This window comes from Balaenoptera physalus (genome assembly GCF_965194825.1).
Source record: "Balaenoptera physalus genome assembly, chromosome: X".
In the NCBI taxonomy this organism is placed as follows: domain Eukaryota; kingdom Metazoa; phylum Chordata; class Mammalia; order Artiodactyla; family Balaenopteridae; genus Balaenoptera; species Balaenoptera physalus.
The window spans coordinates 1,964,588-1,985,570 of NC_138903.1; the positions used below are offsets into that span (position 1 = coordinate 1,964,588).

The 20,983-nt window shown below is 44.0% G+C and overlaps 1 long non-coding RNA gene across 1 annotated transcript in view; it reads left to right on the forward strand.

The window, feature by feature from the left end:
- LOC309652476 overlaps positions 1-20,983 on the forward strand; it is a 30,115-nt gene extending 9,132 nt beyond the window's left edge. Inside the window, exons 2-3 of the long non-coding RNA XR_014258740.1 lie at positions 9,898-10,484; positions 20,904-20,983. This is a non-coding gene — a long non-coding RNA (uncharacterized lncRNA). The remainder of the gene's footprint in view (positions 1-9,897; positions 10,485-20,903) is intronic.

Here is a 20,983-nt window from a genome sequence, read left to right on the forward strand (position 1 = left end):
GAGTCGTTTAAAAGTGGAGTGTTTTTCTCTGCTGATTGTAGAAGGGAGAGATTCCAAGCGTGAGAAGGATTTTGTCCACCCTTGTTGACTTGAAGATGGCGGGGCTGCATGGCGAGACATGAGGGTGACTTCTAGAAGCTGAGAGCAGACCCCGGCTGACAGCCAGGACATAAACGGAAACCTCAGCCCTACAACAGGAAGGAAATGAATTCTACCAACAAGTAGGGAGCGGGAATGAGTAGGAAGCAGGTTCTTGCCAAGAACCTGCAGATAAAGACCCTACCTACCTGGCCAACACCTTGATTTTGCCCTTGTGAGGTGCCAAGACACAACTTAGCCAAACCCAGTCTTCGGGACTTTTGACCCACAGAGAATGACAAATGGGAGTCTGGGATGAGCAGATACAGACTAGTATATACAGGATGGACAAACAACGAGGTCCTACTGTAGAGCACAGGGTACTCTATTCAATATCCTGTGACAAACCATAATGGAAAAGAATATAAAAAAAAGAATGTCTCTATGTGTATAACTGAGTCACTTCGCTGTACAGCAGAGACCGGCACAGCATTGTAAATCAACTCTACTTCCATAAACAAATTTTTTTTAAAACATTAAAAAAAGATAAATGAGTAAGAATAGTAAGCGAGCATTGTTTTAAGCCATTGAGTTTGTCATCATTTGTTATACAGCAGTAGAAAATTAATTAGACCATGACTTTGCCTTCTATTGCCAAAATTAGGGTAAATATGTCTCGTTCTACATCTGCAGTCAACACAATCATCTCCCATATACACAAAGGGTTACCTGTAATGGGCAGTACTGAGATCTACCACTTCCATAAAAGAAAATGGAATTTGCTTAGACATTCTTTTAATTTTTTTAATTGAAGTATAGTTGATTTACAATATTATATTACTTTCAGTATCTACAACATAGTGATTCAATATCTTTATAGATTACACTCAAAGTTATTACAAAATAATGGGTATATTTCCCTGTGCTGTACAGTATATCCTTGTTGCTGTATCTATTCTATACATAGTACTTTGTACCTCTTAATCCCCAACCCCATCTTGCCCCTCCCTGCTTCCCTCTCCCCACTGGTCACCACTAGTTTGTTTTCTATATCTATACATTCTCTTTAAAGCTTCTTTTAATGGTATCCTCCACCAAAGTTAGGAAGTGTTTGAAATGTGTCATTGAACTACCTCACAGCAATTTTGGGAAAGCATGGTATATCCAGGCAGGAATTTCTGCTCTTTTATTACCTGTGTGTCTTTATGAAACTTACTTCTAGTGGCACCCTTTTATTTATTTATTTTGCTGCAATAGGAATATGTGCACTAAATAACTTTTAAGGTGTATCGCCACTCTGAAATCATTTATAATTTTTGTAACATGGAAGGCTCACCTCCCATCATCACCTTGAATTCTGTTTCTCACATAGGCTGGCCTTACCTGCTGGGGAAGAGTTTTGCGGGGCTGGGGTAGAGAATGAGATTGCATTTCTGGGTAGGGTTTAAGGAGCACTGCACATTTTTTAGTATATAAATATACACGTCAGCTTTAAGGAGAAGAGAGAGTTCCAGCATGGCAGGGAAAAAAGTCTGCAGAGCCCCAAGAATATGGGAGGAATACCAAGGCTTTCAGATGTGTGTGCTTAAGAGGTTTAAAAGATTGCAATGAGAATTCCTCCAGGTGCCTGGAAAATGGCATCTCTCTCTCTCACAGCTGCTCTGTGGCATTGCTGTGTCTTTAGTTTAACAACCATGCGAAGGTGTGATTTCAGTATAAGCCATCTCAAATCCGTTGATCCCACGGGAAGTAGGTGGTGTACAAATCACGTCTAAATGAGCATGCATTTGGCTGTCATAGGCGGTATTTTGGTTTGTGGAAGAGAATTGCAGTGTGTGTGTCGGTGTGTGAGCGTGCAGGAGGGGACACACAGCCTGGGACGTCCAGAGGCGGGTGGTTCCAATAAGCAGTGTGGATACATGGTAAGGGAGAGTTAATTGTATTTTCTTTTTCTAACAACTTTTTAGAACTATTAACTCACACGACATACAATCCACCCATTTAAAGTTGCACAATTCAATGGTTTTTTCGTATTCTCACAGCCTTGTGCGACTGTTACCAAGTCCAAGCTCATACTGCTAAGACAGGCCAATAGACAAGGTGCTGGGGCAAGGAATAGGGACTTTATTTGCAAAGCCAGCAGACCGACCGAGAGGATGGAAGACTAGTGTCCCAAAGACCCACCTTCCCTGCGTGAGAATTCAGGCTTCTTTTATGCTAAGATGGGAGATCCACGTGGGTGAGGTCAGGATGCTCCTAAAAGCCCCCAACAAGACAGACTTATCCGCTGTTCTGCAACTTTTTACCTCTATATGAATGAAGAGTGTTATACCTTTCAATGTCAAGCCTGGGAGGCAGAGCCTTGAGAATGAGCAATTATGTATATTTCAAGCTAAAGGCAACATTTTTTTACCAAAGGTTCAGAGCCAGCCTGACTGGACACAGGCAACAGAGCACAAAGGTTAGAGCTAAAGGAACAGATCTGATACAGAGTCACGTGTGTTCTTCTCTGTAACATAACCAACCCCTGCAATTCATTTTAGAACATTTTCATCACCCCAGCTAGAAACCCCAGTCTTTCGCTATCACCCCTTTATCCCTCTATCCTGCACCCACCCCGGCCCCTGGCAACCATTAATCTGCTTTCTGTCTCTATGGATTTGCCTATTCTGATATTTCAAATCAATGGGATAACCTTTCTGAACTGGCTTCTTTTACTGAGCGCATTTTTGAGGTTCATCCGCGTTGTAAAGTACTTCCTTTCTCTTTATGGTTGTATAATACCCCATTGTGTGTATAGACCACATTTTAGTTATTTTTACTTACGATTGAAAGAGTCAGTAACAAGTCTACAGACTCTGTCTGGGTCAAATTCTGGGCAGGATTTCTTTCAGCAGAGCCGAGCCCTTGGACCCCGCAGGGCACGTGGCTGTGTTTGTTTTTTACCCCTGTTAGGAACAAAGAGTAACATTTATGTTACTCTCTTTCCCAAACCCTGCAGTGTGTTAGCTTCCAGAATAACCTAGATGGGAAGTCTGGGCTTGGCCAGTGGAGACATCTATGGGGCAGCGATCGTGACGCCAACAGCTATTTCATTAAGGTCAGAGTTAGTTTAGGAGAAAAAACTTGGATACGACCCGTGCTGGGCTTTCCTTGTTTCCCTGCAGAACTGAACCTACGTACCCACTGAAATCCTGGTGAGGCAGAGAGATGCCTGAGGCCAATGAAACAAGGAAACAGGTGGACCCTCAGAGGAGGGGACCTTCCATGTGACCGTCCTCACTTCTGACACCAATTGTTCGTCTGGAGGAGACTCCCCGAACTGTCCCAGCCATGGTGTGAGCTGCTGCAGACCGCAAGGTCGCAGGCTCACGTGGGCACAACCCTGTGTAGCCTCTGCCTGACCACGAGAGAAACCCTGATATTTCAACACAGTACAGAGTCTGTTGCTCCCCTCTGGTGACTTCGGGGGTGTCTGTGAGCCCCTCACCTGTGTCTTTTGGGAAGCCAACTAATGCACACCCCTCCCCACTGGATTGCAAGCCCACTGCCAAGTGCACACGGGTGTCAGAGAGAAATAAAGGCTTCTGCTGATGGCCTTTCCAGCTGCACTGGAAAGGGGGCCCGGCGCATGGACCTAGCAGGCTCCCCTTCTCCCCCCAGTGAGCTGATGCTTCCAGGTGGAACTGGAGCAGCTGGGCAATTCTGTGAGGTCCTTCCCTTCACAACTGCCTCTGCCTCGGTGAAGCCCACCTGCAGAGGAAATGGATGGGAGTGCATACCTGTGGCAGGTGCAGAGAGAGAGAGACAGGTGGAGAGAGACAGAGAGACAGGAAGAGAGAGACAGAGAGAGAGAGAGAGAGGGAGGAGGGAGAGCCAGCAAAAGAAAGTTCTCAGACCTCCTATGATTTCCTCCAGAGGTGTGCAAAGAATCCCTCCCACCCCCTGAATTCGAAAGGGATGGTAGGAGACAAAATTAAATTTGCTTTATGTTTACACCCAATGAGTCATGATTGTTTAACACACCAGTTACATACGCTTCCCCCAGAATAGTCCTCAAGAAATACCAGGCATACAGCGTCATAAGTTGGATTTCAGAGACAGTGGTTGTAGGGCTGAGAACGGGGGTGCTTCCATCATTGGAGAATTCCTCCCTGCTCCCCTCCAACCATGCACTGCAATGAAAGGGCAGTGATGAAAGCTCATGTGGAAAGAAAATGAATCGAACCCGGTGGTCGTCAGAGCCCTTTCCATTTTCAAAGTCGGATCCTCTGGTCTGTGGCTGCATTTCTGTGTCTCATATTACAAAACCCCAGGCTCTAACGGTGTGCCGGTGGCGGTGTACTCAAGACGTAAGAAAGACGAAACATCTTGAACTTTCCAGGAAGGAAGGAGAGGGGCATTTATGGTCTTGACTGTAAGTATTCTAGGAGTCTGGAGAAGGGTGAGGGTACATGCTACGACAAAGACCACGGTCAAGTTCACAGGGAATTTGGAGCTCCTTGTGAACGTCCAGATCAGTGTAGGTCTGGACAGGTAGAGGGGGCTGATGGGAAAGGATCATGTCCTACAGGAGTCAAGGTCACTTAGGGCCGAGACAAGGCTGATGGCCCCTACTTGTCGGGCCATGAGTGGGGACAGAAGCCATCCCTCACTGTGTGTCCTCAATCCTGACGTGCGGTGCCCACCTCCCAGCCCAAACGTCCCTCCCTGCCTGGGCTTGTGGGTTGGTGAGCTGTCTCCGGGCGGAACGCGTGGTTGTTTCTCTGGTCAGTTTTTGTGTCTCTGATATTGTCTCCTTGTAACTCCCCAGCTTGAGTTTTCCAATGAGGACGTGGAACATTGAATGGCAATCATGTTCTACCACGTGGTAGGGCTGACACCTGGGCCCTGGCATTCTCAGACCAGGTCGGTCCCTCTCCTCCACCAGCGCTCCTTGATTCTCTGGCTTCCCCTCTGAGCTTCAGTGATGCCCCTTGATTCTTCACACAATGTTCTCACCACACGCACCTTCCCAGCTGTGGGACCTGTGATACAGAGGCAATAGCTTGATGATCCACTGCAGACCAGCCTTGCAGCTGAAATAACCTTCTAGGAAAACTGTTCTGACATTTTTATAAACAAAAACCTCTTGACCAGGAGCCAATAAAAATACCCCTGATACTGAATTCTGCTGTGCCATGGTGAGCTAATCACAGGAGGTCACTTCCATTCACAGAAACATTAGCAGAAAGGAAAAGTCCTCGAGGAACAAAATGAAACCCATCTGGCCCATCCTTGAATAGAAGGAGAGGTTGGGTTTGCCCAGCCTGGCTCTTGTGAGTTTTCAAGGCTGGTCTAGGTGGCCACTGGTGGTCAATCCTTGCAGGGTCACTAAACTGAGGATGATTCAAAGACTATGATTTAGACCCTACGGTGGACGGTTTGGGGTAACGGTTGTGTTCAGTGGCTGTGTTTCTGTTGGTTGCAGGTGGTGATTAAGGGCTTATACTTGCATTAAGGTGATCAAAAGGACGTTTTCATGAGATTAACCTGGCGACAGCAGGCACGACGGTCTGTGGCTTCTCCCCGACGCTGGGCGTATATCAGACTCCTGAGGAACTTATTAAGATGGAAAATATGCAGGCCAAATGATACTTTAATTACATGTTGCAGACTAAATATAATCCAGAGGAAGCCAGTCTTGTGACATGCACCAAGAACCTAAAACGTTTGCATGGCCTCCTTGTTTTACATTATCCCTCAGACCCTGAGAGCTATTTCGTTTATGTTTGGCTAAATCAAATACATTTTGTGTCTGTAAACACCAGAAGCAATGCTTCCTCAGAGAAAAAGTGTTTATTTTCAGGGCCACATAGAGACATTTCCCCCAAAAAGAAGAGTGCGCTGAATTTTTTGACGGCCCGTGGTTGCATTCAGCGCTGTAGCTCATGCTTGGATGGTTGTCTCACACGGAGCTGAATTTATAAACTTTCTGAGACGTCCTATCCATAAAAGCAGATTCAACCTACTTACTTCCAACTCTTCAAGCTAACAAACTTAATTACTAAATGGCATGTAGCATAGAGGTTGGATTCTTTTTCTAATTGAAAAAACCCACTTTGAAATCAAACGTAGTTTCCAAAACAGAGAATAAAGAGAGATGTAATTGTTTGCACTTTGAGACACCCAATCACATCTCTCTATCCCTATCTATCTATCTATCTATCTATCTATCTATCTATCTATCTATCATCTATCTGTACATCCATCCATCCATTTAACCATCTATCTAACTAAATATAGTATATCATCTATATCTATGTATCTATCTATGTCTCTATCAATCTACTGAGTGTATATGGGTGTATTCTTTTTCTTGCATTAAAAAGAAGCATAGCAAAAACGTTGGCCACATGATTTTGGGTAGAAAACTATTTTATTTTACGGAATAATGACCTGCTGGGATCATGGACTTTTAAAGATATGACATGCCAGTTTTCTGCGGATCAATTACTTTTATCAGCCTAACAAGCATCCAAGAGTAACCCAGTGGAAAAATAGGATTTCTCCCCCTGTTGGGGGTCCCTTGATGGATGTTTCTTCATTTAAGCTGAATTTGTACAGAAATAAAATGGGGAGGGGGTGTTTCTCTCCCATAGCCCCTGAATTTTCAATGCATCCATCTTGTAGGTCTTCGTTTGTGAAAAATATTCACAACACTATCAAAACTTGGATTCAAATCCTTAAAATAGAGCCCATACACATGGGCATTTGAGAAGGATAAACCCAAGTGGTTACACTGTAGCGTAAATCTATTTTGGGCTTTGAATTATTCAATTTGGTGATTCACAGTGGGTTAAATGAATAATTGCCAATTCTCCACACCCCTTGTAGGTCAGTACATGTGCCCAGGGGTCTTGTACAGCTATTGCCCCATGGTTAAGTTTAACTGTGGGATTGAGGCAGATTCAGTGGGTTTCTTTCATCCTGGCAGAAATTAGGTCAATTTCAGAGTTGAGTGTAACATCTGGACGTGGGTTGTTTAGCTCTCCTGAAAGCCTGATCTTCTGGCATGCGAAGAGGAGAGCTATATAATTAGTTTGAAAATTTTAAGGAACTTTGATCAGGCTGTACAGCTGTGTCATGCTTGTGGGCTTTGTCAAATGTGGAGAGCAAAACATTCTTTTCCTTCAGCGACACACATTCGAACGCTAGCCTGGTTTAGATGTGTTTGTTGTCACACGAAATCAAAATAAGGGACGCAGAAAACTTTTAGGAAGGGTGAGAGCTCACCCTGTATCGTCTTTAATTTGGCAAATGTACACAAAACTCGTGAGGACATTTACAAGGTCAATTCAACCAACCCACAGGGTTGAAAAAATTCAGGGTGTGGTTTTGCGAAACAGAACAGAGATGGTCAGGCAATGCTGTCTATGGCTGTTAAAGAGTTCTGTGGGATTTCGAGCACTAGTCCCCAAGCAGGGGCTGTACTTCCACCTCCCTGGGACACGTGACGATGTCTGTGGACATTTTTGGATGTCATACTGGGAGAAGGAGGTGCTCCTGGCACGTGGTGGGTGGAGACCAGAGATGCTGGTCCACACCCCGCAGTACCCGGGACGCCTCACCCCAGCGTCTTCGGGCCCCAAATGCTATCCTTGCTGAGGTTGCGAAACCCTGCTTTAGCATGGGAGACTCTTCTGCTATCTGTTTATCTGTCTATTTGTCTATGGTGGTGATTCACAGCCCAGGGGCAAATTTTCCTTCCAGGGGACATTTGGCAACATCTGGGGACAGTTTAGAACCATTACAACTGTCATCATTGACCAACTGGCGTTTCATAGGTGTGGGGGGGCAGGGATGGCTCTCAAAACCCTCCCATGCACGGGGGAGCCCCCCCCCACCAGAGTAAAGAATTATCCAGGCCAAAGTGTGAGTTGTGTTGAGGTCAAGAAAGCCTGTTTGAGGGGTGACATGGCTAAGAAAAAATAAGACGTGGACCACGTGGGCAACACCGATGGAGGAATACAGAGGGATGCCCCTGGAGGTATTCTCTGCTTTTGTTTTGCATCTGCATGAAAGGAGGGCAGAGGAGAGAGAGAGAGACAGAGAGAAAGAGAGACAGAGAGAGAGGGAATAGCCAGGCATCGGATGCCAGGGGACCGTCCTGGGGTGAGGGCACCCAGGACGAATTGCCACTCATAGGGAAGCTGAAAGGATCGGAAAGGACAGTTTCATATTCAATTTTTAACTATTTGTGCAGGTTTGCGATTGGTCTCTCCGTCATTCCCCAAACTTTCAGCGAGGTGTGACAGACACAAAGAGGTCTCGTGCGACTTATGTTACGTACTGATTCCTTCGTTGAATTTTCCGATGGTTTTTGGAGGAAAGGAAAGTCGTGCTTCCTTGACTAATTAGAAAAGGGGCAAAAGGGGCATGTGTTGGATGTGTGATTAACAGGGTGAGTGGCGGAGGGGAGCCTGCACCCCGCACCTTCCATGCACTGGAATCCCAAGAAAGGCAGCTGCTTAACGTCCTTCACAGGGCAGGGCATGGAGTGAGGCTTAGTTAGAGCTGGAAGACCAATAGGACCACGAAGGAAACGTTCATGAGATGCCTCTTCTCCAATTACCATGTCATGAAGATGAACTTGAGAAGTGATGTCTTTGGTTGCTTGGCTGTCAGATCCCTTTCTCTCATACCTGGAGAGAAACCTGAGCCTAGCTCTACGGGGATGTTTTGGGATAACATCTCTTGGCTGTAGGTGGTGGGCTTGGCTTCCGGCTGAAATAACCTTATAAGACATCGTCTTGAGGTCTCAGGAAGTGAGCCACCTTGAAGCAGAGCCGATAAAAATACCCCTTCTATTTAATCCTGCTGTGTAAGGGTAAGATAAATCACAGAGGTCATGTCCACACACCAAAATGTTAGGAACGGAAAAGTCCCCTGAGAACATAATGGCTCGTCCCACATCTAGAAAGAGCGGTCAGCTGGCTTGTTTCCAGAGGGAAGACTAGTCTCTAAATCCAGCCCACGTTTTCTCCACCCCCATGGCTGCTGGAAAGAACATCTGGCAGGTGCAGAATAAGAGTCATTTCAGAGATAACCAGAGAAAATCCGCCAGCCGTAAGAAATTGAGATGCAGTTATAAACTACAAGGTTGTGTCAACCTTCATTTCGTAAGGGTAGCTTTAATAAAAACATTCTTCCATTTCATTAAAAGCGGTGGATGCCATGACCACATCCCCTAGAGCCTTAAACCTAATTTGAACCCATTTTTTTATTATTTGTAGCTGCAAATCTTTCTTGGGCAAAATTTCAGAGGTTTATTTGGAAAGACAAATTCCTGTATAAATTGGAATTAATAGAAACAGTAACAAATTTATATATATACATATATGTACATTATCTATAGGTTATAGAAACATATTTATATACATGAACATATATAAAATAATATGCACATATTAAATATATTTATATACATAGATGTAGTATAAATAAGTAATATATAAATGTGTATACTAATATTTATATACGCTAATGCATGACACACACACACACACACACACGCAACAACAACAGTGAATTTAGGGGTAGTGCGGTAGATTCTAGCTCGCCTTTGGTTTTGAGGATCACTTTGTAATATGTAGTAAATCATTTACAGGGTCTTCATCTGGGAAATAAACGTCTAGAGTGGGACCCTGTTCCCTGCCTGAATTTCACAGTGTAGTCCATAACGGATAATGAAATATGTGTGACGTGAAATAACTGTTTTAATCCAGGGAGGGATCTGGTGTGTCCGTCATCATAAACCCACCCATTTTCATGGTTTAGGTTTTACCCAAGGCTGATTTGGATCCTTTGGCTTGTGTTAAAGCTGCCTTTACGATACGCGTTCTGACCTTCATGTATTTTCAACGATTGGAGAGAAGAAAGAGGATGTGTGTCTAGCCGTGACATCTCTGTGAGAGTGGCCATGTGTCAGCTCCCTGCTCGGAGGTACCATGGGGCCAGCATCCGGCCGGGGATAAAATGACCCCTGGAAGCAGGGCGTGAGTGTCTTATTCAATGGGAATGACAGCATTTTTTCCTCTCTGCTTTGTGCTAAATTTAGCTATCGTGTTGTTTCACGTTGCCCCCCAGGGAAGTGAAGTCATGCTTATTTTGGGTTCACACCTCCTAGCAATGATCTTTCCAATCCAGTTGCTAATGTTTCTGATTGAATGGCTTTGTCCTCCCCCCAGAGAAAAGCCTGTGAATGCCAGAATACGTGTATGTGACAACGCGCTGATTCAGAGCAAGAATACGCTGGTGACATCGGAGGTCCTGAAGAGAGGAAAGGACCCTTATTCTTCAGTGTCTTAGAATCTAGCTGGAAAAAGAGGCATTTCTACAACCGGAGAGTAATCAAAGAACACAAGGTCAGTAAGAGAGGTTATAATCATTCACCATGGGAGTTAGGAGGACAGAGGTTCATCCTGATTTGGGGGGATTAGCAGACATTTCAAGGAAAAGCTTGCACTAACTAAGCCTCTACGGTTGGGTGTTAAATTTTCAATAATATGAGAAGGCTGGAGATTCTTCAAACTGGGACTAGAGAGGGGAGAGGCAGAAGCCAGCGTGGTGGATTTGAGACCAAGCAGAGATGGAGCTGACGTGAGGAACTGGGGCTGGTTTGCAGGACATGAAAGGTCTGCTCAGATCGGGGATGCCTCTCTTTAAGGACAGGGGGTTATTGGGAGAGATGAGGGCTTTGGGTCGTTTCTCTGCGGTGGAGGCTGCAGCTGCCATAGAGAAGAGACCTGACCTGGTGAGGATGTGGTCCCCTGTCCTGTTTGGTCTACGGGTCCAGGTTGAAAACTGCGCGTGCGCTACTTGAAAACATTGCCTTTGACGGTCATGAAACTTGCTGTTAGTTGAGGCTGGGCTGGCTGCTCATGGACGTGGCCAGAAAACTGCTGTCTAGGTTTTGTTTGCACGTAAATCCCTGAAGGCTGTGTGGAGTCAGACTCTTGCACATGCCTCGAAAGAATCAAAGATAATCAGAACTGGACAATGGACTCCTTTCACCTCTCCCCCCGCTGAGTTTTGGAATCCATTAAAGAAACAACAACTCAAGTTCTTTGATTTGAAATATTTTGTTCAACGACCCATAACCGATGGTGAAAAGGATTCTGGCACCAAAAGCACTAGAATCTGAGTCTTTTATACCACGTGGCTGCCCTCTGGGGGATCACCTTTTCTTTAACCGTTTTTCCCGTCCGTGGCATTCGACCAGCACTCTGAGACCCTGGGCTGTGGGATTTTATCGTTTTGCTCAAGCCATCTGAGAGAGCCGGGCAGGAGCCGCGGTTTCTCCCTGCCCGGAATCTCAGGGCAGAGCGAATTGCAAACTTCTCCAGAAAGGAAAGAGCAAGGCCCTGGGACACATCATAAATATCTGGTTCCAAAGGCAAACGGATGTTAATGGTGAGGATGTTAACCTCCTCACCAGGGAGGTTAATACTCCGTCCTGTGTCCCAGATAAAAATCAGGCAAGTCAGGCAAAAATCTTTCTTGGTCCTGTTCCTTCTTTTCCTATGAAATGTAAGGGAGCCAAAAACGTGTTAAATTAGCACAATATGTGTGCCTCTCTGCCTCGGTGGGGTTTCAGCCGCCTGCATTCCTACTGATGCAGTGATAAGGAATTCTCTTTCCAGGATAAGAGCAACCAGCGTGTTTGGTGAGGTCCCACAAATGAGGCCATACCAAGCATGCTTCAAAGGCTGGAAAAAAATGCCTTTAGATATATGACTGTATTTATATTTCTTAGTACTTTTAGGCTTTTAGCCTTTTTTTTTGTCCCGGGCTCCAGGCATTCCTTGACTTGTTGCCACGGAGGGATTCCAAATCTCTGCCTCCGTCTTCACGTGGCTTCTCCTCTGTGTCTGGGTCTCTCCTCTTCTGTGTCTTGTAAGGACCCTGTCATTGGATGTAGGGCCACCCTCATCCAGGAGGACCTCATCTCAGATCCTTCACTTCATCACTTCTGCAGAGACTCTGTTTCCTAATAAGGTCCCGTTCCCAGGTCCCTGGTGTCAGGGTGTTCATATGTCTCTCTGGGGCCACCATTCAACCCACTGTACTCTGGTTGCTCCCTAAGGGATGTGCATACAGGCTGCCCGGTGCTTTGACAGGTTGCGAGCTTTGGGGCTACGAGGGCATCTTCCCATTCAAAGCTCCACCCGTTCTACGGAATTTAGCTCTTACTGAACTCTCTCCTTTGATCTTCTTCCAAGGATGTGTTTAAATGACGTGCAGTCTTATTATTCCTGCTTTCTTTCCTTTTTCTCACACTGGGGAGCCTACACCACTGCTAATTCACCGAGCAGGTCACACATTGTCAGAGTCAGTTATATCACCACCAGCGCTGTTTTTTCACCAATGCCCTTGTACTGAAACCAAACAATAATAACAGCAGCACAAGCAACGATGCCACATCAGCTTCTCTTAAATCTAGAGGACGTTCCCCACTTGCCAACATCATCCACTTACGGTCACTGCAAGGTTAGAGTAGGAAATGGGTGTCTAAGAGGTTTTTATAAAGATTTGCACCTTGGTAGCACTAGGTATTTGCCCAGAGTATAAAGTAGTTCAACTGAAGGACCATAGATCTAAATTTCAGAGCTGCCCAGTTCTTATAAGGAGTCCTAGCTCTTCCTAAGGTGGCAGAAGAGGGAGACGTTTTCGCCAATCTGGACGCTGTTCAGGAGAGGAATTTCCCCCAGAAAACACAGAAGCGTTACCACGTGCTTCTCCAGCAATGCCGCTGCCTGCGGTGGGGCTGTGTGGAGCCGGGGCACGTGCCGCGAGCCCTCGTGTTTATGCGTGCGTGATCTCTGCGTGGTTGTCCGTGCTCTGTGCTTACAAATGATTCTACCCTCGATAAATTGGTGCAGCCACTATGGAGAACAGTATGAGCTTCCTTAAAAAAACGAAAAACAGAACTACCATACGACCCAGCAATCCCACTCCGGGACATATACCCTGAGAAAACCACAATTCAAAAAGAGTCATGCACCCCTATGTTCACTGCAGCACTATTTACAATAGCCAGGTCACGGAAGCAGCCTAAGTGTCCATCGACAGATGAATGTATAAAGAAGATGTGGTGCATATATACAATGGAATATTACTCAGCCATAAAGAAGAATGAAATAGTGCCATTCGTAGCAACACGGGTGGACCTAGAGAAGATCATACTAAGTGAAGTAAGTCAGACAAAGACAAATACCATATGATATCGCTTGTATGTGGAATCTAAAATATGACACAAATGAACTTACCTACAAAACAGAAATAGAGCTACAGATGTAGAAAACAAACTTATGATTACCAGGGGGAAGGGGTGCGGAGGGATAAATTGGGAGATTGGGACTGACATATACACACTACTATATATAAAATAGATAACTAATAAGGACCTACCGTATAGCACAGGGAGCTCTATTCAATGCTCTGTAATGACCTATATGGGAAAAGAATCTAAGAAAGAGTGGATATACGTGTATGTATAACTGATTCACTTTGCTGTACACCTGAAACTAACACAATATTGTAAACCAACTCTACTCCAATAAAAAATTTTTTAAAATAGTAAAAAATTAAAATTAAAAAAAATGATTCTACCCTCATCCATCCCCTGGAGGACAGAAGGTTAAGGAGCCCACGTACCTTGGATGGAGCGCAGAGTTAAGATTTAGTTGATCTGGGCATGGAGCTCTTTTGTGGTGTTTATCCATGTCTCTCTGAGCTGTCCAGCATAATGCTGGTGTATCTGACATGCTCCAGGAGCTCCTGTAAAATGAGTCAAACCATCAACGAATGAATGCATTTGGCATCACATAACCCAAACCCTTCAAGGCATTGCAGACAGTTCCAAACAGGGCGTTCAGTGTTCACGCACGTCAGCCCAATGTGTAAACGTGTTCCTTGCCAGAAACCAAACATGTGAAAGTGATCACCAGGCACTCTCTCTAAATATATCGATAGTTCCCACCCCTGAGGACAAGTCCAGATTTTACCTTTATCCTTTCCAGACCCTTCTGGCTTGTCTTCACTTTGTGTGAGCTGGGCTTCTACATCTATTGTCTTTGGGAAAAAGGATGTGATTTATGCCTGCCGTCTGTCAGCCAGCATTCTGAAACGCCGAAGAAGTGGTCCGCATGTGTTTCTGGTATAGTTTCCACTGGATGCAGATTTTTACATTCCACCCCGTTCCCTTTCGCTCTAACACACTGTCATTGAGTGAGTTTTTGTGGAATGAATGCCGTTTTAACTAGATTCTGGGAACACACGAGGGTAGGACTTTGGTATGGCACTGCAATGGGATTCTCCCGTGTTGCCTGCTGGAAAGGCTGGGGTTTACTTTCTTTTACTTCTCTGTTCTCTCTATTCTTGGGTTGAATCATAAACATCATCTGCATATACAAACGTCAGATCATCATGTTGTACACCTGAAACTCATACAATGTTTTATGTCAATTGTATCTCAGCTTTAAAAAGAGAAATGTCATCTGCATAATGTTTTATGTCAACGTATCTCAATTAAAAAAAGAACAATAAATGTTATCTGCTCCTTTCCTATAATTTTGTGTTTCTCTGCGTAGGAGGTGTAGTGGGTTGAATGACGGTCCCTAAAAGTATGCTCCTATCCTAATCCCCGGAACTCGTGAATGGGACTTTATGACAAAACAGTCTTTGCAGGTCTAATTAAGCTAAAGCTCTTTAGACAAACAAATCATTCTGGATTGTCCAGGTGGCTCTAAATTCAATGACAAATGTCTTTATATGACATGCACGGAGGACAAGACAGACAGGACAAGGCCATGTGGCCATGAAGTCAGATATTGGAGTGACACGGTCACAAGTCAAAAAAATGCCAGCAGGTCTCAGAAGCTGTAGGAGGCAAAGAAGAGATTCTACTTCTGGGGTTCCCAGGGGACAGTGCATTCCTACCCACAGCTTGATTGAAGACGTCTGGCCTCCAGAGCTGTGAGAGGATAAATTCCTGCTGTCTTACGTCCCCCCGGTTTGTGGTCATTTGTTACAACAGCAGCAGGAAACTAACACAGGAGGTGATTACATTCTTTAGGTTGTGCTGATGTCATGCATTCTTCTGTCTGAAACAGACATTTTGTGAAAGTCAATAGGAATAACGTGACTGCTTCCCTCAAGCATCGTCTGTCATGATGTCAGGGCACAAAGGGCCATTCTTTTTCTGTCATGGCTATTTCACGTGATATTCAGCCATGATTTAGTACAGAAATTCCGTGCATTTTATTTCTCCGCGTTCCGCTTCTTCAACAAATGTGGTGCCTTTTACATGCTATTAAATGCTTCTTATAAGACTGCATGTAGACCATTAATTTGACTGTGTCACCCAATATTTACCAAATGCCTACAACGAGCCTAGCCTGGGCACCGGAATTGCAAGGATCTGCGGACTCCACACGTCCCATATTGGAGGTCACCATTCAGGGGAAAGAAAAACTGGAATTTCAGTCAATTCTTGTTATTTGCAGTAGTTAAGTCCTACAAAGCTACCACCGGTGTCCTTAACCGAAATGCAAGATTAGGTTTCTACAGCCTCTGATCACAACATTTTCATCAATGATCAATATCTAACTTTTTTTTTTTTTTTTTTAACTTTGTCTTTGGGGTTGTGGGATCTCAGTTCCCCGACCAGGGATTGGACCCAGGCCACGGAAGTGAAAGTGCCGAGTCCTAACCGCTGGACCGCCAGGGAACGCCCCAATACCTAACCTTGTTTGACGTGTGTTTTTATTTAAAGACAGCATATTGAATAGATATTAGTGATTCATCCATGTTGCTTTCATGGCCAACAGCACTAGATAATCACTCAAGCCCGAACCAAGCTTATGCAACGTGTGGATTTTCTCCGTTGGGCACATGGCAACCTTCTTGCGCTTAGAAACGGCAAAATCATAAACAGAAGGCACCACACTGAGAAAAACATGGCGCTCAGGAGCCCGTGAAAAGGAGACTTGTTTACAATCTAAGAGCTGAAACAAGAAGGTAGAATGTTGCCCTCTTCAACCTCAGCCGGAAATGTGTGTATCAGGAGACCCTCTCTCTCTCTCTCTCTCTCTCTCTCTTTTTTTTTCTGGCTGCTCTCTGTGTGTCGGCCAAGGACAGCAAAAGCACCAGGGGTATTGATTTGGGGATTACAAATCCACTTCAACAAGTGGGTGAATTCACGAACACGGGATCTGTGAATAGTAAGGCTGCGTTGTGTTTAGAAAGCAACCAGAGAATAACCATAAAGCTCAGGTCCGTCAACTTTTATAAATACACATCATTAACTGTTCGGGCCGTTAGTCAATTCTACGCCTTTGGAGTTTTGCTGTGTTGAGCTATTTTGTGAAAAGCGTGTTGTGTGACAGCCATGGTGTTAAGCGTTTTACATGCCATTTTTTGTTTGTTTGTTTGTTTTTATTTACTCCACACAAACTCTGTGAAGTAGTTGCTACTGTTGTTTTTTTGGTTTTTAAAGATGACACCGGAAGGAATTAGGAAACTTGGCTAACCTTGAACGCGGTTGTTCTGGGACTCGATCCCAGGTCAGACAAACACCCAGAAGTTATTATTAGGGATGAAAGGGTCCCCGACCTCCGTCTGCTTTTCTAGGTTTCCTGCCGGTTTTCCCCCAGTCTCACTTCTGCAAGCCTTCCTGGTCCATTTGCTTTTCCCATTCCCTGCCCCTTCTCTCTGACCACACCCTCTCCTCTCGATGACCAACTCCTACAATTGGACGTCCCAGCTTCCAAAAATCATTTTGCCCCTGAAACCTTACCAAGTTCCTCCAACCCAAATGGAACTTGCCCTCTTTCCTTCTTCCATACGCTTCACTCACACGTTACACGGTCCACCCCAGTCTCCCTCGTGTCAGTTACCTGTCTGCAGGTGACTCCATTGCAGAGGCAATGATTGTGTTGTGTAGGCTTGGATAAGCTCTTCACACATCACAATATACGTGCAGTCCCGCATACTTGTTGCACTGATTGAAACCTAACATCGTAAAGACAGAAACACGCAACATGGGTTCAAAACACTTATTTCCAGGTTTCACACATGTGACATCACCTAATCTAGGAGGAAGAAGGGTATGATTATGCATCCTGGGAAAACGCCACCAAAGGACTGTTTTTCCACCTGGAGTCGTGAAGACCAGGATGCTGGCTGGAGTTGTTACAGACCCTGGGATGGAACACGAGCTCCTTGCGTTGGAATTCTGACCGCACATTTCCTGACTGGGTGACTCGGGGCTACTTAGAACCGTCTCCTGAACCAAGAAAGAGAGGTAGCGAGAACCCCTACCTCACCGTTGACCATAAGACTTAAAAGAGAACAGGTAAGCATCACACGCCTCCATTGCCTTTTGAATTACAAGCACTCTGCCCGCGTTGGCTGGCGCAGCCGTGAGTATCATATTAACAATGATTGTTTGCCTGGGGGGCACGTATTTTATTTTATTTTTATTTTTTTTTAACATCTTTATTGGAGTATAATTGCTTTACAATGGTGTGTTAGTTTCTGCTTTATAACAAAGTGAATCAGTTATACATATACATAGGTCCCCATATCTCTTCCCTCTTGTGTCTCCCTCTCACCCTCCCTATCCCGCCCCTCTAGGTGGTCACAAAGCACCGAGCTGATCTCCCTGTGCTATGCAGCTGCTTCCCACTAGCTATCTATTTTACGTTTGGTAAGGCCAGACACTATCAAAGTCTTAGAGGAAAAAATAGGCAGAACAATCTATGACATAAATCACAGCAAGATCCTTTTTGACCCAGATCCTAGAGAAATGGAAATAAAAACAAAAATAAACAAATGGGACCTAATGAAACTTAAAAGCTCTTGCACAACAAAGGAAACCGTAAACAAGACCAAAAGACAACCCTCAGAATGGGAGAAAATATTTGCAAATGAAGCAACTGACAAAGGATTAATCTCCAAAATTTACAAGCAGCTCATGCAGCTCAATAACAAAAAAACAAACAACCCAATCCAAAAATGGGCAGAAGACCTAAATAGACATTTCTCCAAAGAAGATATACAGATTGCCAACAAACACATGAAAGGATGCTCAACATCACTAATCATTAGAGAAATGCAAATCAAAACTACAATGAGATATCATCTCACACCGGTCAGAATGGGCACGTATTTTAACGCCATCTTATCTTATCGGAAAGGAGGTTCTGATTTCAACTGCTAGGCTAAAAAAAATGAATGTGGTTTTCAAAATTGGCTTTCCATTGGAGTCTCTCAAATGGAACATCTACGTGGACGGGTAAATGAGAACCATGTGTCTCCTCTGGTTCTGACCCGTGACACACACCTGCCTTGATCACCATCTCCTTGGCTCTGATAGAAGCACGGGATTGTTTTCTCTGTCTCTCACTGAACCAGAAAAGGGGGATTTAAAGCATTTGGTGGGCGATCTTCCAAGGGACGTTGAGAGCAAAATGCACACAGCAACATATGTCTGCTATTATCTTGTGTGTGCGGGGGCACGAGAGGGAGGACTTTTTTAGTTTAGTTTTGTTTTGTTTTGTGACAATGTGTCATGTTTTTCCAGGGTTGTCCATTTTTTAAATTGTGGTAAAACACACACAACATACAATGTACCCTCTGAACCATTTTTATATGTACTGTTCAGTACTGTACTGTTAACACCCAATCCATACGTGCGTCCTCTTGCAAACTTGAAACTCTATACCCACACACGCCATTTTCTTTCATTTTCAAATTTTTTTAATTTTAATTTTCTTTATTGACGTATAGTTGATTTACAATGTTGTGTTAGTTTCAGCCGTACAGCAAAGTGATTCAGATGTATACATCTGTATATATATGTAGATATATTCTTTTTCAGTTTCTTTTCAATTCTACATTATTACAAGATATTGAATGTAGTTGCCTGTGCTCTACAGTAGGTCCTTGTTGCTTATTTATGATATATATAGTAGTGTGTATATGTTAATCTCAAACTCCTAATTTATCCCTCCTCCCCCTTTGCAATTTGCTTCTAAATGTATGCTTGGTCCTTAAAAAGTGAAAAGAATTCTTTTAAATAACTTTTCAGAAAGAAACGTTTGCTCCTTAGAAACGCGGTATATACCACTCAGAGTGTAAATGTGGGCATTGCCGGTAGGGGCTGCATACTCTAAAAGGCCACACACGTCCACCAAATTCTGTGTTAAAATACTGGTCTACCTCATGTGTGACATTCCACAAAGATTCAAAAGCAGAAGATGGCATAATCACCCCCGTCAAGGAGGAGATGTGGGTGTGTGTCTGTAGGCTACAAGGAAGACAAAGCTGCTTCTTAAACTCTAAATCAAGAACGGGGTGATGGCTAGGACAAAGGCAGGGAAGATGAAGGCGGAAAAAGGGTTGGACCGTAGGAATGAATCATATTCTCTGAGTCAGTCTAATTCTGTACACGCCAACGTGAAAACATTTATGGACATTCTCCTGACCTCCTAGCTGGAAACCTTGTGTAACCTTTAACCTTAACCTAGCAGAAGTTACAAAAGTCAGCTACCCCCCAAAATTACCTCAAATAGACACACCCCTAAGCTTTGATGGAGAGAAAAAAATTCAAATGCTTGTTCAAGCTCTCATCCCCCTTGGTATATAGCGAGGTCTCAGAGAAGTGGAAGATAGGACCAATATTCTTGATAGTCTATAAAAAATGCTGAGGTTTCCAAAATACCTAAGCATACAATAGGTCAAGAGGGTTTTTTTAAAAAAATAATACATAATTGTATAAAATAGGACTGCAGAAACACACCATATAAGTAAAGCACATTTCCAGAGTTCCAGAGGAACATTCTCAGATCACTCCAACATTTGATTATTGGGTCTGATTACAAAAAGAGTGTAAAAGTTTGTGTAAATTGTTGAAGATTGTAAAGGGCATGAAAACACACAAATATACATGTGCGCACACGTACATAACAATGTTCATCCTTTAGGGGTTTAGGGGAAGGAAAAACACTTACCCTACCTTCTTAGGTTCTGCTCTGGGACCCTGTAAATTAAACTGACAAAAGGCAGATTAACAGGAGAAAAGGCATACCCATTTCATTTGATATTAATATCTTTATGTGGCATGGAGACCTTTCTAGAAAGAAGTGAGAACCCCAAAGAAGCAGTTAGGCTTGAGAGATAATATACCATTTTGACAAAGAACAATACACTTGTAGAGAAGTCACAAGGCAAAGGAAAAGGGGTTTAGAGCTTTAGGGGCAGCAAAATGTGGGAAGGTAAATATATGGGGGAAATTAATAGGAGATAAGGGTTATTTTAGTAAGGTTTGTTATACAGATTCCTTTTGGTGCCATCTCTGGGGTGATGAAAGTCTAAAATCTTCTCATTCTGCTCCAACACAAAGGGAAATTAATGCCCTCCTTTTAGGCATACAGGGGGAAGGCAGAGAGTTGTTTTATTGTTTTGGTTTGGGTTTGGTTTGTTTTTTTTGTTTTGTTTTGTTTTGTTTTTGTTTGTTTGGCATCTGCTGTTTCTCAATTGTTTTCAGCTCAAAATAATCCTTAAACTAAAGTGGCCTGTTTTGGGGTGGCGTATTCTGGTGGCTTAGAGGCTGGTCTAGAATATAAGATCCAAACACACGAAACGTCTTGTAATGTGAAAAAATGGTCAACACGGATTATGAAGGCCGTGTGATTCACAAGGGAAGCAAAGTTACTGGAATTTGGGCATCATCTGAAGATATTTCAAATACAGTTTCCTTAACATACTGACTGTCTTAGGTTCCAGATGGTGTACATTCGACGTGATGTGATACATTCGGTGACACAGTACTTTTTCCTGGTCTTATCTTACACTCCTA